Below are 15,601 nucleotides of genomic sequence, written 5' to 3'. Positions count from 1 at the left end.
ACTTACATTGTAAAACGGAGAGAGTACGAGTTACATATACTACTTATAATACTAGTTATAATGTACTTTACATTTGACTCAAATTTTTAAAAGTTGTATAGATACACCCTAAATATTTGGTGATTTATTTGCCCGAAAGTGAATATCATCTCCTTCCATGCATGCATCTACTTTCATGGATGCAATGTTCTGTCTAACGTAAAATCTAAAGCGAGAGGCCTCTCGTTTCAGTTGTATCGCGCGACGCGCCTACCTGAGTGAGGATATATGATATATATGATATGGTTTAATTACTGATGATTGGGTAAAGAATATTAAGGATCTTCATATAACATGGTCTGTTAGTAGAAACTCATTTACTAGTATGATCTTTATTTTAGATAACATTAATAAATCACCATATAGGAACTTCTTTCGGTACTGTTATATGATCCCTGTCTAGAAACTCTATATATGACATGAACAACAAGAAAACGCTGTTTAGATAATTAATCATATGGTAAATTTAGCCAGAAATGCATTGGTTAAGTGCAGCAAGAAAATGGTGTTGGGACTGCGCAAAAAACACTTTTAGTGTGCAAACTACAATTCACCAACCGGCAAACATATTTCACACAATCAACCCTTCATCTTGGCATGAACTTTGAGGATAGTTTCAACTGGCAAATCAGTAGCGGAATAACAATAAACACATGCACACAAGACACAGTGATTTACGTGGAAAAACCTCCTCGGTGTGAGGAGTAAAAAACCACGGGACCAACGGTCCACTCCAAGCTTCCACTATAATCAACAATAGGTACAAATGTAGTCTTCTCTATAATATCTAAAGACACATCACAACAGCTACAACATCAAGTTACATGGCATTATCAACATCTCAACCATCAAAGCTAACAAGAGGTATATCAACTAACAAGTAGAGAAATAGCAGATTCTGTCCTTTTCGGTTCTCAGCTGAGATCTCCAAACCACAGTTGCACGAAACTTGGCAGAAATGATGGTCTATGATTCCCTTCCAAGCTGTCAAAAAACAGCCTAATCGGACACCGTTTGACCCCTTAAACCGACACTTTATTAACTATTGCACAATCTGTAATTTAGTGACTCGAGCTGACAAACCACCACTCAAATCCGACGCTCTACTCAACTAATCCTCATCCAAACTGACCAGATTGAAGTGCTCAAAGTGAGAAACAAACTCACCAAGTTTGGTGCCAATCCAACCACGTTTGAGCCTCCAATCGTTGACTTGATGAAGATCGGGTAAGAGCCCCCAAGCTGAACAAGTTGCACTTCTTCTCCACTCTCCTCTCCCTCTCTCTTGTGTTTGCTGGTTGTTTCTTCACCTCAAAGACTGCTGCTCGCTCTCCCTCCAATGGAGGCTAGGGTTTTTCTTCCCATTCCTAAAGGATGAGGTAATCTCAACCGTTGATCAACACTTGGATCAATGGCTCACATTTGTTGGACTTTTTGGGCTGCAAATGGGCTGAGAACAAAAGGTCCATGTGGAGGGAATTTAGCCAACAAATGGTATGGTACCATAAATTTTATAGATTATGATTACATGAATAACTGATTCCATTAATTCAGTAAATGGATAGAGCTGGATTGGACAGGGAGGGAGGATGGCTGAAAATGAATCGGAAACGAATGGAAACTAGCTCTACCATATCCGTTTTCATATTTTTACGGAATCAAAATTAAAATCAAAAACCACGGATATAAAAGTGGAATCGAATATAGGTACAAAACGAATACGAAACGGAACAAATGAATAACAAATATTTGATACAAATAAAACCCCTCAAATTAAGCTTCCCCATCAACGAGGAGATACACACTGGCACTGCCAAGTTCTAGTAACGATGCGGCTTCGATACGTAATGAGACCTGTGTCCAGCCATAGTATTTTCCGCATCGTCGCTACTAAAAACGATTTTTCTTTCATGCGGTTGAAAAGGGGTTTTTACGTGCGGATCTCCTATCCGTCCGCATCGAAGGGTCTGCAAAATTCCGGTGCTAGTCAATTAAGAACAAGAAAACTGATCAAAACGAGCCTTACCGTCCAGATAATGTACACATGCATGTATATAGTACTCGATCCGTGTCGTCAATCATATCCTATATGAATGCTGCTAATCATGCATTATTAGTTATTGCGAAAAATCCACGAGATAATATCTGGATGACCTACGCAAATTAACTAACAAACTGACTCCTGTCGTGATCGTGATCGATCGAGGGGATGATCAGTAGGCCAGCCACAAACTGGTCGATATTCCGGCCGGATCATCAAAGATCCGATCTTACCTCGAATGCTTGATGATGCATGGTCGGTTTAATTATTAGCTTGATGCTGAAATGCACAGTACTGTAGAAAAACACTTTGGTACCGATTGAAAAACCTACATATAGGTACCGGATTTCACAGTCAACACCAACTCAATGACACTGATGACTCTAGATTATTAATGTCAATTTTACAACCGGCACCATTGACACGCACAAGAGGCAAAAAAAAAAGAAGAAGAAGAAGAAGGCTTAATGCATTGGCTCGATATAATTCGAACCAATGCGTTGAGTTGCTCTCCACAGCCCCAAATTACAATTGAACAAAAACAAACTCCTGCTCATGCTATAACTTATGTACAGGCTGAATCACAAATTCAATAAAAAAAATGAACTGCTATCACAACTAAATCACAAATCCAAAAAGATGAACTTCTCGCTATTGAAGAGTTGGGGCGGCAATGACGAGGAAAGAAAAAAGGAACACAACGAGGTATCCGAATCTGACGATCGTCGAGCTTGAGACGGCGCCGTCACATCACCCTAGCCCTAGGGAGGAGGGGGGGAGGGGGGGCGTGCCTACTTGCTGTACACGGCGAGGTACCCAGATCTTAACGATGGCCCTACAACAGCACCCTCGCCGATGGTAGCATATGCTTCTCCTTCCCCTTCTCCTCTTCCTCCCACCCCTCACCTTCCACTTCCCGCACGGTGAGCGACGCAAACGCCGTGGCACTGTGCCCACGATCCGCATAGGGGCTGTCAGGAGTCATGGCGGACACGCACACCACAATGTCCACTCGCAAGTTTAGGTTTGAGTCATGAGAGAAAGAGCATGCGTGAAGGGAGGAGAAGGTGAGATCGACATGGCTCAACAGTTCACTGCTGGAGAAAGGGACTTTAGTCCCGGTTTGCAACCGTTTTTAGTGCAACTAGGAAGCACAATCCGCCCATCTTTAGTCCCGGTTGAAATAACTGAGACTAAAGATACATACCAAGGCAAAAAAAAAAAAAAGGTGTGCAACCAGGACGCACAAGTCGCCCATCTTTAGTCCCGGTTAAAATAATCGGGACTAAAGATGCATACCACATAAAAAAAATGTGTAGGATGTGGGATTCAAACTCAATACTCTCACTTTAGCCCTCACGCGCATTACCATCCCACCTAATACACACATCTAACTTGAATAGAGATGCTTTATTTTTAAACTAACCCTAAAGATATCTTTAGTCCAGATTGGTGTCACCAACCGGGACTAAAAATTGGTGTTACCAACTGGGACTAAAAAGTTAGTATAACCAATTGGTAACACCAAGCTGGACTAAAGATCTTTGGAGGCCTGACATGGCCTGACAGCTATTGAATCATGGCTAAAAATGATCTTTAGTCCTAGTTTTTATTCGAACCGGGACAAATATGATTTTTGCCATCTGAGTAAAGATCAGTTCTCCAGTAGTGGTTTGTGGTGCCGGTTTATTAATAAAAAAAAAGACACTTCTAAAGTTATGATGATATGCATGTGTCTGCTTTTCCAAAGAAAAACGGCACATATAATATGTAATATTATAGGTGCCGGTTTTTATTAAGCACAACGTTTATATTTCTTCCAAAACAACATTCCGCGAGCGTGCTGCTCTCTGGTGGAAAAGCCAATTCCAGAATTTCCAGCACCTATAGTATCATTATTTTTTTTCGTTTGTGTAAGTAGTGGCGCATGCGCAGACCGTCTACTCACCATTGATTTTCTTTTCCCCTCACCGCGTGGCCTCCGCGTCTGTTGGAATCATTCCATGTCAATGTCTCATGGTACGTACGGTACGAATAATTAATCGTACTATACGTGGCTAATGTTAATTGCGTGAGCTCGTGCGCAAGCATGCTAGCTCTACAACAACGACTGTGTTGACCGATTAGGGACTCGATCATGCATGTCTGACTCTGGTCGACTTTGTTTTTCTTAAAAATGTAGTGTATATAATTACGGCTCGATTATTCCGGTGTCATGAGGGCATGCCGCACTTTGGTTCTAGGCGACTCCATATAAATATATAATCCTCCGCCTTAATTAATTATGTCCACAAATTAAAAGAGAGGAAAAAAAGGTCTGGGATGATATGGTCCAAGCAATGTACAAAAGGTACTCGATCCCTCCAAAATATCAACTATTTCTCTCAAGTTTTTCATGGGAATTAAGAAGAGAGATAAAAACATTATATCGCCATTTATTAATTGTTCCTATTGAAGAGAAGAGGGTGAGGACAGCAGAGATAAGGGGTGTTTTAAATATTTCACTAGGGATCGTAACGATATCGTTCTTGTAGAACTAATATAGTAATAATTTTATCAACGGTTACCGTTTTAAAATATTTGTATTCCAAGTTTCTATTAGTTAGTGTCTTATTAAAGTTGTTACTAAATAGTTAAAAATTCCCCAACTATTTTCATTCGTTTCCATAAAAATAATAAAAAAATGATACTGTTTCAGATCTTTTTCCTTCCTACTACAAACACTGTTTGTTACTCTAGAAGCCGCTATAGCCTATCAGCTCATGCCTCCCCGAGCTCTGAAACGACGTCCCTTGAGAGAAGGGAGACTGGCTAGCTAGCTTGCCTGTCTGTCTTGCCACATGCTTTGCTTGCTGCATAGATGAATTCAGGGTATGATCGATACCGATAGATCTCTGGAAGCCTATCATGCATGCCATGCACCAGCAGATTTGATCCGAAGTTCCGAACAAATTTAGCCCCACCCGACACGAACTGATCGAATGAATGATTACACATCCTACGTTACGTACCGTGCTAGCTCGTGATCAGATTACTGTCGACCATGCGTGGACACACACACACACACACACACAATATATATATATATATATATATATATATATATATATATATATATATATATATATATATATATATATATATATATATATATATATATATATATATATATATATATATATATATATATATATATATATATATATATATATATATATATATATATTCGTCTAAAAATATAAACACTTTTAGCATAATACCAAGTCAAATATTCGTAACTTTGACTATTAATAGCAAAAAAAAATTAAAAAGATCAATCATGTAAAATTGATATTACTAGATTTATCATTAAATAAACTATCATAATATATAACTCTTTTTATTTAAAACATTTTACTTTTATATATATCGTTGGTCAAAGTAACATCTCGAAGACTATGTCGAAGTCTAAAAATACTTACTCCCTCCGTTTCACAATGTAAGTCATTCTAGTATTTCCCACATTTATATTAATGTTAATGAATTTAGATAGATATATATGTCTAGATTCATTAACATCAATATAAATATAGAAAATGCTAAAATGACTTATATTGTGAATCGGAGGAGATATATTTTAGGACGGAGGGAGTACTGTATACATGCATGCAGCTAATAAGCTACAGGACTAGCTAGCTGGCTAACACAAGTATACAACCACTTTGCATTGGTGTGCACGGATCGACTAATTAATTCCTTAATCAGAAAAGAACAAATCGTTAATAATTAACGATGGCCTAATATCAAGCAAAATGACAGATGACACTTAGGGTCTTTTTGGAGGAGTTTCTAACAGCAGGAGATTCTTCTAGAAGCTATTACCGCTAGAAACTCAGTCCAGAATTTTACTTAGATTATGAAAAATAGTAGTTGTAGAATTCAGAAAATAAATTAAAAGCTCTTCTCCAGATTGTTACCAGCTGTTTTTTAAATCTTTAAACTTCCTAAACATAGCCTTAGTTGCCTGGCAGGCAGGCATGCATATATGTCTGGTAGAGATCGATCGGATCGGCTAACGGGATTATGTTCTTGACGCTGAAATGCGACCACCCATATATACATACACACACAACACACATGCATGCATATGCAAGAATGCATGCCGCGCGTATTGCTTCTTTAAATTCTTTCTGCTCACACCGTTAATTTGGTAGCGAATTCGAATCTCACGTGGTGAATTTCAAAAAAAAAAAAAGGAACTTCAAAAAAAGAGAATCTCACGTGGTGCCCATGCATGCTTCTATAAGTTTGTTTTTCGCCAAGCCTAAACCATTCACACATATATATGTGCTCGTGGCTGTGCTGTCTGCCTGTGTCTATCTTGGAAATCTTTTTATTTGTTCCCTGTTGATGGTTGGTGCTCACACTTGAAAAAATTATTGAAATGAGAAATTATTATATATGGCATATATAATATATACAAACTATGATATGAACCAGAGAGTAGCATAATATATATGTGTTGGACCAAACTCATCACTTAACATAATCACATCAGCTGAACTGCTTTGCAATGGCTGTACACTATTTTATAACTTAGTTATGACATGTACTCCCTCCGTTCCAAAATAAGTACTCCCTCCGTACTCTTAAAGAAAATCGTTTAGGACAGCGACACAGTCTCCAAAACACAACTTTGACTTCTTGTTTCTATAAAAATATTTATTGAAAAGTGATATATGTATACTTTTATGAAAGTATTTTTCAAGACAAATCTATTCATATAATTTTTACATTTTTAAACTCAACAACTTAAAAGTTATTCATGATTTATATTCCCAAGGTTTGACTTAAACATTGTTCTAAACGACTTCTTTTATAAGTACGGAGGGGTATAGTTTTATATTGTTCTTATCCGACATTTGACCGTTTATCTTATTTACTTTTTTTATAATTAGTATTTTTGTTGTTATTAGATGATAAAATATGAATAATACTTTATGTGTGATTATTATTTTTAATTTCTTCACAAATTTTTCAAATAAGACGGACGGTCAAACGATATGTATACCCACGGCTGCACTAATTTTAGGACGGAGGTAGTATTAATTAGTTAATCAAGTCGTACTAGGGACCACACATTAATTATGTGACCGTTGATATCCCATACTCTAGTTCAAGTTGTGTGTAAGCAACAAACAGAGAGAAGCTGAACACTACAATAACTAGCTGCCTGCATCAATTATTGGGTCAAGATATTAGACGACTCGCACTTTGGGTACGGCGTGGTCGTACAGACAAATGTATTTTTGATGATCTGATGTTGGATGCTCTGGCAAAGTGGGGCAACTTACAAAAGGAACAAAATAATGGCAGGCTACAGTACTTAGATATATAGAGTACAAACTAGTTATTTAATATACAATTCACATATTATCGTCTGTATAATCTTTCAGGAGATATATATATATATATAAATGCACATCTTATTCTATGTTTTGCCATTAACAAATATCAACTATAGAAAAATATCATCATACAAACAAATTTATCTAAGAAATACCATCGCCATCAGTTAACCCTATCCATTTTTTCTAAATACCCAAAGTGCCCTCACATAACAAACCAAATCACAAACTTGGGCCGATGGACAGTGGCCTTGTGGTTGCAGTTGGTTCCGTAGCCAGCAGCGTCCTTGGCCATCTCAAGGCAGAGGGAACGAAGGAGCTATTGGGCTAGAGATCACATTGCCGACTTCCCGTGTAGATGGGCGGCAACAGAGCTCATCAGAACCTGGTGAAGCTTCGGAAGGAGGAGAAGGGCCCTTCCTAGGATAGCGACTACTCTCCTAGGTTATGCAGTGACACAACTACAAAAGTTGTGGCATAGATTCGATAGTTGAAATCTTGCAGCTGCGACATCGAGGTCTCACGGTGATGGTGGATCTAGCACCATCAGCGGTGGTATCGCAGCAGTGTAAATGAACAAGACAGCGAAGTGGAGAGAGAGAAGGAAATGTCATTGCTACTGTGCCACTGCCATGTTCAAGCAGGCCAAGGGGCAGAGGACCTGAGTGGCATCGCTCATGCTCGACGGCTGCAGGCGGGCTCCATCGATGTCATGGTGAGCTTTATCCCCAAGCATTGCACTCCAGCACTTCGCCTTGCAGCCAAAGCCATAGCACGCCGGCCCCATCATCTCTAGGCCACCGTTGTTGTGGATCGGTCGGCAACCTCCTCTCCGCCACACCAACCATGTCATCCCTAGGCCATTGGCATTGCCTGGTGAAAGTGTATCTAGTCTCCGAAGCGAGTTTTGGTGGGCTATTGACAAAATGGTTAAGGAACCAATGATTTATCAAGAAGTGTGAAGATAATTAGTCCTAGGGTGTTTACTCTTACATGGAGTCACCCTGTAAATAGAATGCAAAGCGTCGTGAGGACTCGAAGTGTTATTTATTTATTTATTTTGTATCTTTTGGTCTTGAGTTTAGAAAAGTCGTACTACCAGAGGATACCAAATGGTTTCTTGCATCTATATCAAAGTTCCCGAAGTTCAATCCTTCTAGATGAGAGATACAGTTGTGTCAACGGATTGTGTGGGCCAGAAGTTCCTAGTGGTTTGGGCCGGAACTTCCGAGCCCCTATTTTTCAGCCAATGCCTAAGTGCTAACAAGTTCTTGGCACTTATGGCTAGAACTTTGGGGCATATTTCAAGTTCAATTATGTGAGTAACAGCTACATTACATAAGGGAGTGGGTATATAATCTCACCTTCCTCTCTAGTGCAACTTTGGCCATTCCACTTTTGTTTTTCTGTCTCCTAGCTTCTTGTAGGGTTTCTTGAGCTCTCAAGGTGATTTGAGAGTGCTTGCATGGATGGTGGTGAGGATTTATGTTTCTGAGCGAGCTAGGAGAACTTGAGAACTTGGGGATCATCATCGGTCAACTGCTTTGTGCTTATTGCTCTTGGAGACTGACCTCCTAGATGATTAGGAATAATCCGCGAGCTTCCTCAAGGTGTGGATTGCTTCCTCAAGGTGTGGATTTTCTGTGGCAAGTTTTTGAGGGTGGACCTCATCTTCAAAAGGAAAAGAGGTAACTTTGAATGAATTTCGAGGTGGTTGCTAGGAAGTTATCTTTGTAGAGCAAGCTTCACCGGTGGTTGGAACTCGTTGTTAAAGCTATGATCTTGGTGGTCGCTTAAAATCGAGGGAAACCTAGGTGGTTGCTTGGAGGCTAAATACTTCTTCCTAGTTGTTTGTCAAGTGAGGCAAGGAGTTAATTGAGACCTAGCTCTCTGGAGCTGCTCAATGAGAGTAGATCCCTGTAATCTGAATTTCGGAAAAAAAAATCATTGTCTCCCCATGTTTTTGGTCCATCTTGTATGTGTGTTGATTTAAATGAGCTAACCGTGGCCTGCTTCTATTCGGTAACTATCACACCATGAAGTTTCCCTTTCCTAGCCTTAATGCATTTAATAAATCACCAAACGAAATTGTTTAAGTTAACCTAGAATGAATCCCTAATTAAAAACTCTATCTAATAAGTGGAAATGGCTTGGTGTGATTTTTCTTGAGTTTCCCTTGCCAAAATATATTAACTGGTTCTTGCCAATAACCGAAAATATTTTTTAATAGTTTTGTATAAACAAAGAAAACCAGATACATGCCCTAAGTTTTATAAACACATTTAGAGACCTCTTTAAGATTGGAGGAAATTTGAAATATTTGAAATAAATTATGCTAAAATAGTTTTTTAAATTTCCTGCATTCCCAAGAACTGATGGAGCCGGCTTCCGGGTAGGTCGGACGATTGCCCAGGCGGCCAGGCTCTACCGTTGCTGTCTTCACTACTGACAGCAATAGATGCCAATAAAAATTATTTAACCGAAAATGCTTGTCGAAACATGAATTCGGCAATAATAAAACGGGGTAGCGCACGAGACCTAAAAGTGGATGGATGTGGAGACAAAGGATTTAGACAGGTTCAGGCCCTCTCGATGAGAGGTAATACCCTACTCCTGTTTGGGGATTTGAATCCGCCGGGTGTAGTATAGATCTGACGATCAGGTTGTCTCATGCCCCCTAGAGGGCCTCCTGCCCACCTTATATAGGGTGGGGGGCAGGATTACAAGATAGAAACCTTAACCAACACGGTATCGGCTTCCTAAATCTACTTTACAATATTATCAAATCAGGACTTTAGGCCGCTCCATAATATAAAAGGAAACGTAATACCCAAGTCATGATCTGTTACATATTCCATACATATATGTTATCCCCTATTACTAGTCGGATAACCATGCCGTGTGGGTATGGGGTACCCATAATCTCCACAGTAGCCCCTGAGACCTTCACAGTCAGAAAGATAATCTTCTCTCGAACTAGATTACTCCAAAGCCGAGTGCTTCAATCATCTTCGCCATGATCTCCCGAGTACTTTTTCTAAATCAGAAGACTGTGGAGGGCTGAAAAAATAAAGTCAGGTGCATCGACTAGATGCACCGAGTGGTTTCGATAATTGTAGTCAACCAAGCGACTTAATATTAATATGTAGCATATGCGGTGTGAATCCCTGAATAATATGATCCAAGTGATATACCGACTGCTTTGTAAAATATGATGAGTGTAACCTAAAGTTGGCTACATCATTGAAAATTCACATAGCAAAATAGCTATAAGGAAGCTTGTATGTTGTGAATAAAGAAATTTCCAAAGTATTGGGCATACGCCATGCGCACACTGCTTTAACAGATGTGCTTAAGTCCCTAGAAGACACATGGTTCCACCACACCTGGAAATATATGGCATATGTGGTATAAAATCCGAGTAAATAAACTCATAAAGGATTTACCAACCGCCTGAAAAATGATCACAATATATAATCAGCCTAAGCCATAATATTGGTCAATAAAAATGCACACTTACGTGGCAAAAAGCAATGATATTGTATCCAATCAATTGCTTAAAAACCCAAACAGCACCATGACTATATAAAAAAGTCAGCGGGCCAGCTATATAAAGCTTTACTGTTTGACACCTTTTAAGATGCATTGTACCAACTCCTAAAAAGTTGAGTAACTGCGGTATAAAAGGATTTTAAGGTATTGGGCACTTGATCACGCGCACTTTGGCCTAAGCAAAAAGTGCCTAAGTCCCTAAAAGAACGTGACAGGCCACACCTAAAAATATGGGCTGCAGACATATTAGGCCTAGGCCAAAAAATATGCCTTCGACACCCTTTAAAGGATGACGCATGTAACATGCTCCCGAGTAATAAATCTTCCGGGTAATATAGACCAAGTGTAGCTCATATGAATAGCTTCTGATCTGAATGATTATCCCTTATGGGATACTCTAAAATAAATATAATAATTGAATCCCGACTGGCGCAAGTATTCGGTTGATAGCCCTTACGGGGAATAATAATTGGTCCAGTCTTTGAGCATAGAAAATAGACTCATGACTTTGAATCCATGTGGGATGTATCCGGAACAAGTCCAAATTGGAGATATAATCCTCACGCTTGAGTTGATGAGCCCCTGAGCATATAGCTTGTCCTTCTGTCATAGTCAAAATTGTATATTGGCAATAGCTGACGCAGTCGGCATGGAGATGAAATGACCAACATGAAGACGAAATTGCTCATCAGAAGTAACGGAAGATGTCAGTGGTAGTAAAAACAGTGACACCAATCAAAGGTAATGAAGTTGCATAACCATGGAGGCGAAGAAACCAGTCGGCAACAGTCAGGTCAGCCAGCAATGAAGATGAAAGCGCCCAGCGATAAAGTTGTGTAGCCATGGCAGCGAAATAATCAGTCGGTGACAGACGATGCAGTTGGTGAAGAAGATGAAGATGCCCATTAGTGGCAACATAATAAGCCATCCATGAAGGCGAGGATACCGGTCGGTGGTGACGAAAGCAAGCCGACGGTGAAGATGTAGACACGCATCAAAGGCGATGACGAAATCCACCAATCATGAAGATGAAGAAAATAGTCGGCGGCGACAAACGCAACCGACATGATGAAGAAGACGATGTCGGTGATCCAGCCAATAGCAGTGTAGCAACCAATGATAATGACAAAGACGCTCATCAGCATTTGCATAGTAGGTCAACCGTGAAGGTGAAATAATAAGTCGGCGAAAACATAATCATCCATTAGCAACAGCGGAGATGTCAGGGGCGATGAAGCAAAGGTGCTGGTGATGATGTCAGTGACAATAATCCATCAAATTAATGTTATAGCTGTTGTAGATGCTTCACTTGGAGGAGAGTTGATGTTGTTGTCCAACTCGTTCAAACCGAAATATTTGAAGTAGAATGTCTGTTCCGAAGCAAAGATGAAGATAATGACTCCTGGAGTTGACTCATTGGCTGATGAATTGATTTCTTCAGCTTGACATAAAATTTGTCAAATTTTGAGCCTTATATTTGTGTAGCCCCCGACTCTTTGGTTAGTTGGGAAACAACTGAACATAGAGTCGAGAATTATAGCTTCTTGTCGTCGAGTAGTCATTGCTTGATTGAAGATATAAGTAGAAATCCTGAATATTGGAGAGCCTCTTGTTGTAGTAAAATAACATGGCATCGCATGCCGAGATGTCGAGGCTCACAAAGACGTCGTGGTTGGTGAAGTAGTAAAACTTGCGAAGTAGCAGCAATAGAGTTTGCCAGTGCCGAAGATAATAAAGATGAAGTTGCTCCACCATGATGACAAAGTTGCATCGCCGTGATGAAGTGAACACGAGTCGGCGGCAACAGAAGCAAACTGGTAGCGAAGACGCGCAGTTGTGAAGATAAAAGCACTAGTCGGCGGCGGCATAACCAGTCGGCAACGGAAGACGATGATGTCCATCAGTAGTGGTAACTGTATAAACCAGACGTAGAGGTGAGAGCACTAGTCAGCAGCAGACGAGACGACCGGCGGTGAAGAAGATAAGGCCAATCAACACTGGCAGAATCATGCAGCCATGGAAGTGAAGAAACCAGTCGGCAGCCATGGCAAACGTAGGCAGCTTGTGTTGAAGATACTGATGCCTATTAGTAGTGACAGCGATGTAGCCAGCCGTGAAGAAGGTAGCATCAGTTGGCGTTATAACAGGCCAGCCGTGCAGGCGGTGACACCAGTCAGCTGCGGATGCGGCGGCCGGTCGGTGAAGACGTAGACGCCCAACAACGGCAGCATAATAAGTCTGCCGTGCAGGCGGAAGCACCAATCGGTAGCGGCGAAGGCAAGCCGGTCGGTGAAGACGCGCCCCAGCCGTGCAGGCGGAAACACCAGTCGGCGGCGGCGAAGGCGAGCCGGTCGGTGAAGACGTAGGCGCCCAACAGCGGCGGCATAATAGGCCAGCTGTGCAGGCGGAAGCACCAATCGGCAGCGGCGAAGGCAAGCCGGTCGGTGAAGACGTAGACGCCCAACAACGGCGGCATAAAGGCCAGCCGTGCAGGCGAGGACACCAGTCGGCGGCGGCAAAGGCGAGCCGGTCGGTGAAGACGTAGGCGCCCAACAGCGGCGGCATAATAGGCCAGCCGTGCAGGCGTGGACACCAGTCGGCGGCGACGAAGGCGAGCCGGTCGGTGAAGACGTAGGCGCCCAACAGCGGCGGCATAATAGGCCAGCCGTGCAGGCGTGGACACCAGTCGGCGGCGAAGTAGGCGAGCCGGTCGGTGAAGACGTAGGCGCCCAACAACGGCGGCATAATAGGCCAGCCGTGCAGGCGAGGACACCAGTCGGCGGCGGCAAAGGCGAGCCGGTCGGTGAAGACGTAGGCGCCCAACAGCGGCGGCATAATAGGCCAACCGTGCAGGCGAGAACACCAGTCGGCGGCGGACGAGGCGGCCGGTGGTGATGTTCTGACTGATCCATTCCTAGAGCGTAAGAGATAAGCTTAAAGCCATGAATCCCTTTTATGCATATCTGGATCTGGATCCTGCAGAACAAACATATAGGATGAGTAGTATCTGATATAAATATAATACTCGAGAAAAAATCAAGTATTTTAAAATATTTATAAATATGTATTTCTCCTCTTGTCAATTTTGATTTCCCCGAGCAGATGACTCATTACGTTTAAACGCTCTGCCCAACTAGTCATAGCCACCAAGCACTGGGAGTCGGCCTAAGCACTTCCCAAACATGCATATGAGTGACATGAGTTCTTCATTAATGGAACAAAGTTTCACGGATCGGAGTTTACTACTCGGGTACTTTTGCAATTATTAAGAGCAGAAAATAAATTTATCTCATCTCTATGCTTTTGATTTATTCCGAATAATACTTAGCACCTTGCGTTACTCGGTCCATCCAACGAGCCCCCGGGTGCTAGGAATCGGCCCAAAGGCAACCATCCATTGGCAAACCAAACGGAAAGCATAGGAAGATAGAACTCCATAACTCGATAGGTACTTTTGTACTCAGATTATGTCGCAAGCAATCAAGATGAATATTATAAAAAATATGATATAACATCTGTAGCCCCCGACTCACTACTCAATGGAAGACCAATTGGTGTAGTGAGGCAGAGGAAAAGGAAAAATATCATATAAAGAATAAAATAAATGACGACTTAGCTTTGTAATATTCCCCTTGGTGATGGCAGAAGTAGCCAATGTGGGAACGAAGCAGTCCATCAATGGTGACAAAAACACCAGTCGGCGCCAGTGGAACCAAGCCAGTGGTGTAGATGATGAAGCCCATTAACAGCGGCGAAGTCCGTCAACCGTATAGGCAAAAACACCAGTCGGCAGCGGCGAAGGCCAGCCGGTCGGCGAAGACGTGGACGCCCAACAACGGCGGCATGATAGGCCAGCCGTGCAGGCGAGGACACCAGTCGGCGGCGACGAAGGCAAGCCGGCGGTGAAGTCGTAGACGCCCAACAGCGGCGGCATAATAGGCCAGCCGTGTAGGCGGAGGCACCACTCGGCGGCGACGGAGGCAGGCCGGCGGTGAAGTCGTAGACGCCCAACAGCGGCGGCATAATAGGCCAGCCGTGTAGGCGGAAACACCAGTCGACGGCAGCGAAGGTGAGCCAACGGTGAGGATGTAGACGCCCAACAGCGGCGGCATAATAGGCCAGCCGTGTAGGCGGAGGCACCACTCGGCGGCGACGGAGGCAGGCCGGCGGTGAAGTCGTAGACACCCAACAGCGGCGGCATAATAGGCCAGCCGTGTAGGCGGAGGCACCACTCGGCGGCGACGGAGGCGGGCCGGCGGTGAAGTCATAGACGCCCAACAGCGGCGGCATAATAGGCCAGCCGTGTAGGCGGAGGCACCACTCGGCGGCGACGGAGGCAGGCCGGCGGTGAAGTCGTAGACGCCCAACAGCGGCGGCATAATAGGCCAGCCGTGTAGGCGGAAACACCAGTCGGCGGCGACGGAGGCAGGCCGGCGGTGAAGTCGTAGACGCCCAACAGCGGCGGCATAATAGGCCAGCCGTGTAGGCGGAAACACCAGTCGACGGTAGCGAAGGTGAGCCAACGGTGAGGATGTAGACGCCCAACAGCGGCGGCATAATAGGCCAGCCGTGTAGGCGGAGG

General features: G+C 42.7%; 1 long non-coding RNA gene across 1 annotated transcript; it reads right to left on the bottom strand.

Annotated features, from left to right (window-relative positions):
- Positions 1-631: 631 nt before the first annotated feature.
- LOC136354852 (uncharacterized) lies at positions 632-1,366 on the bottom strand. The gene is made up of 2 exons (XR_010738706.1): positions 1,207-1,366; positions 632-1,023 (listed from the first exon to the last, which is right to left on the bottom strand). It is a non-coding gene; the product is annotated as an uncharacterized lncRNA (long non-coding RNA).
- Positions 1,367-15,601: the final 14,235 nt, after the last annotated feature.

This window comes from Oryza sativa, chromosome 1, assembly GCF_034140825.1.
Source record: "Oryza sativa Japonica Group chromosome 1, ASM3414082v1".
NCBI lineage: Eukaryota > Viridiplantae > Streptophyta > Magnoliopsida > Poales > Poaceae > Oryza > Oryza sativa.
The sequence above is the reverse complement of the archived record's forward strand: the minus strand, read 5'-3'. Positions and strand labels throughout refer to the sequence as shown.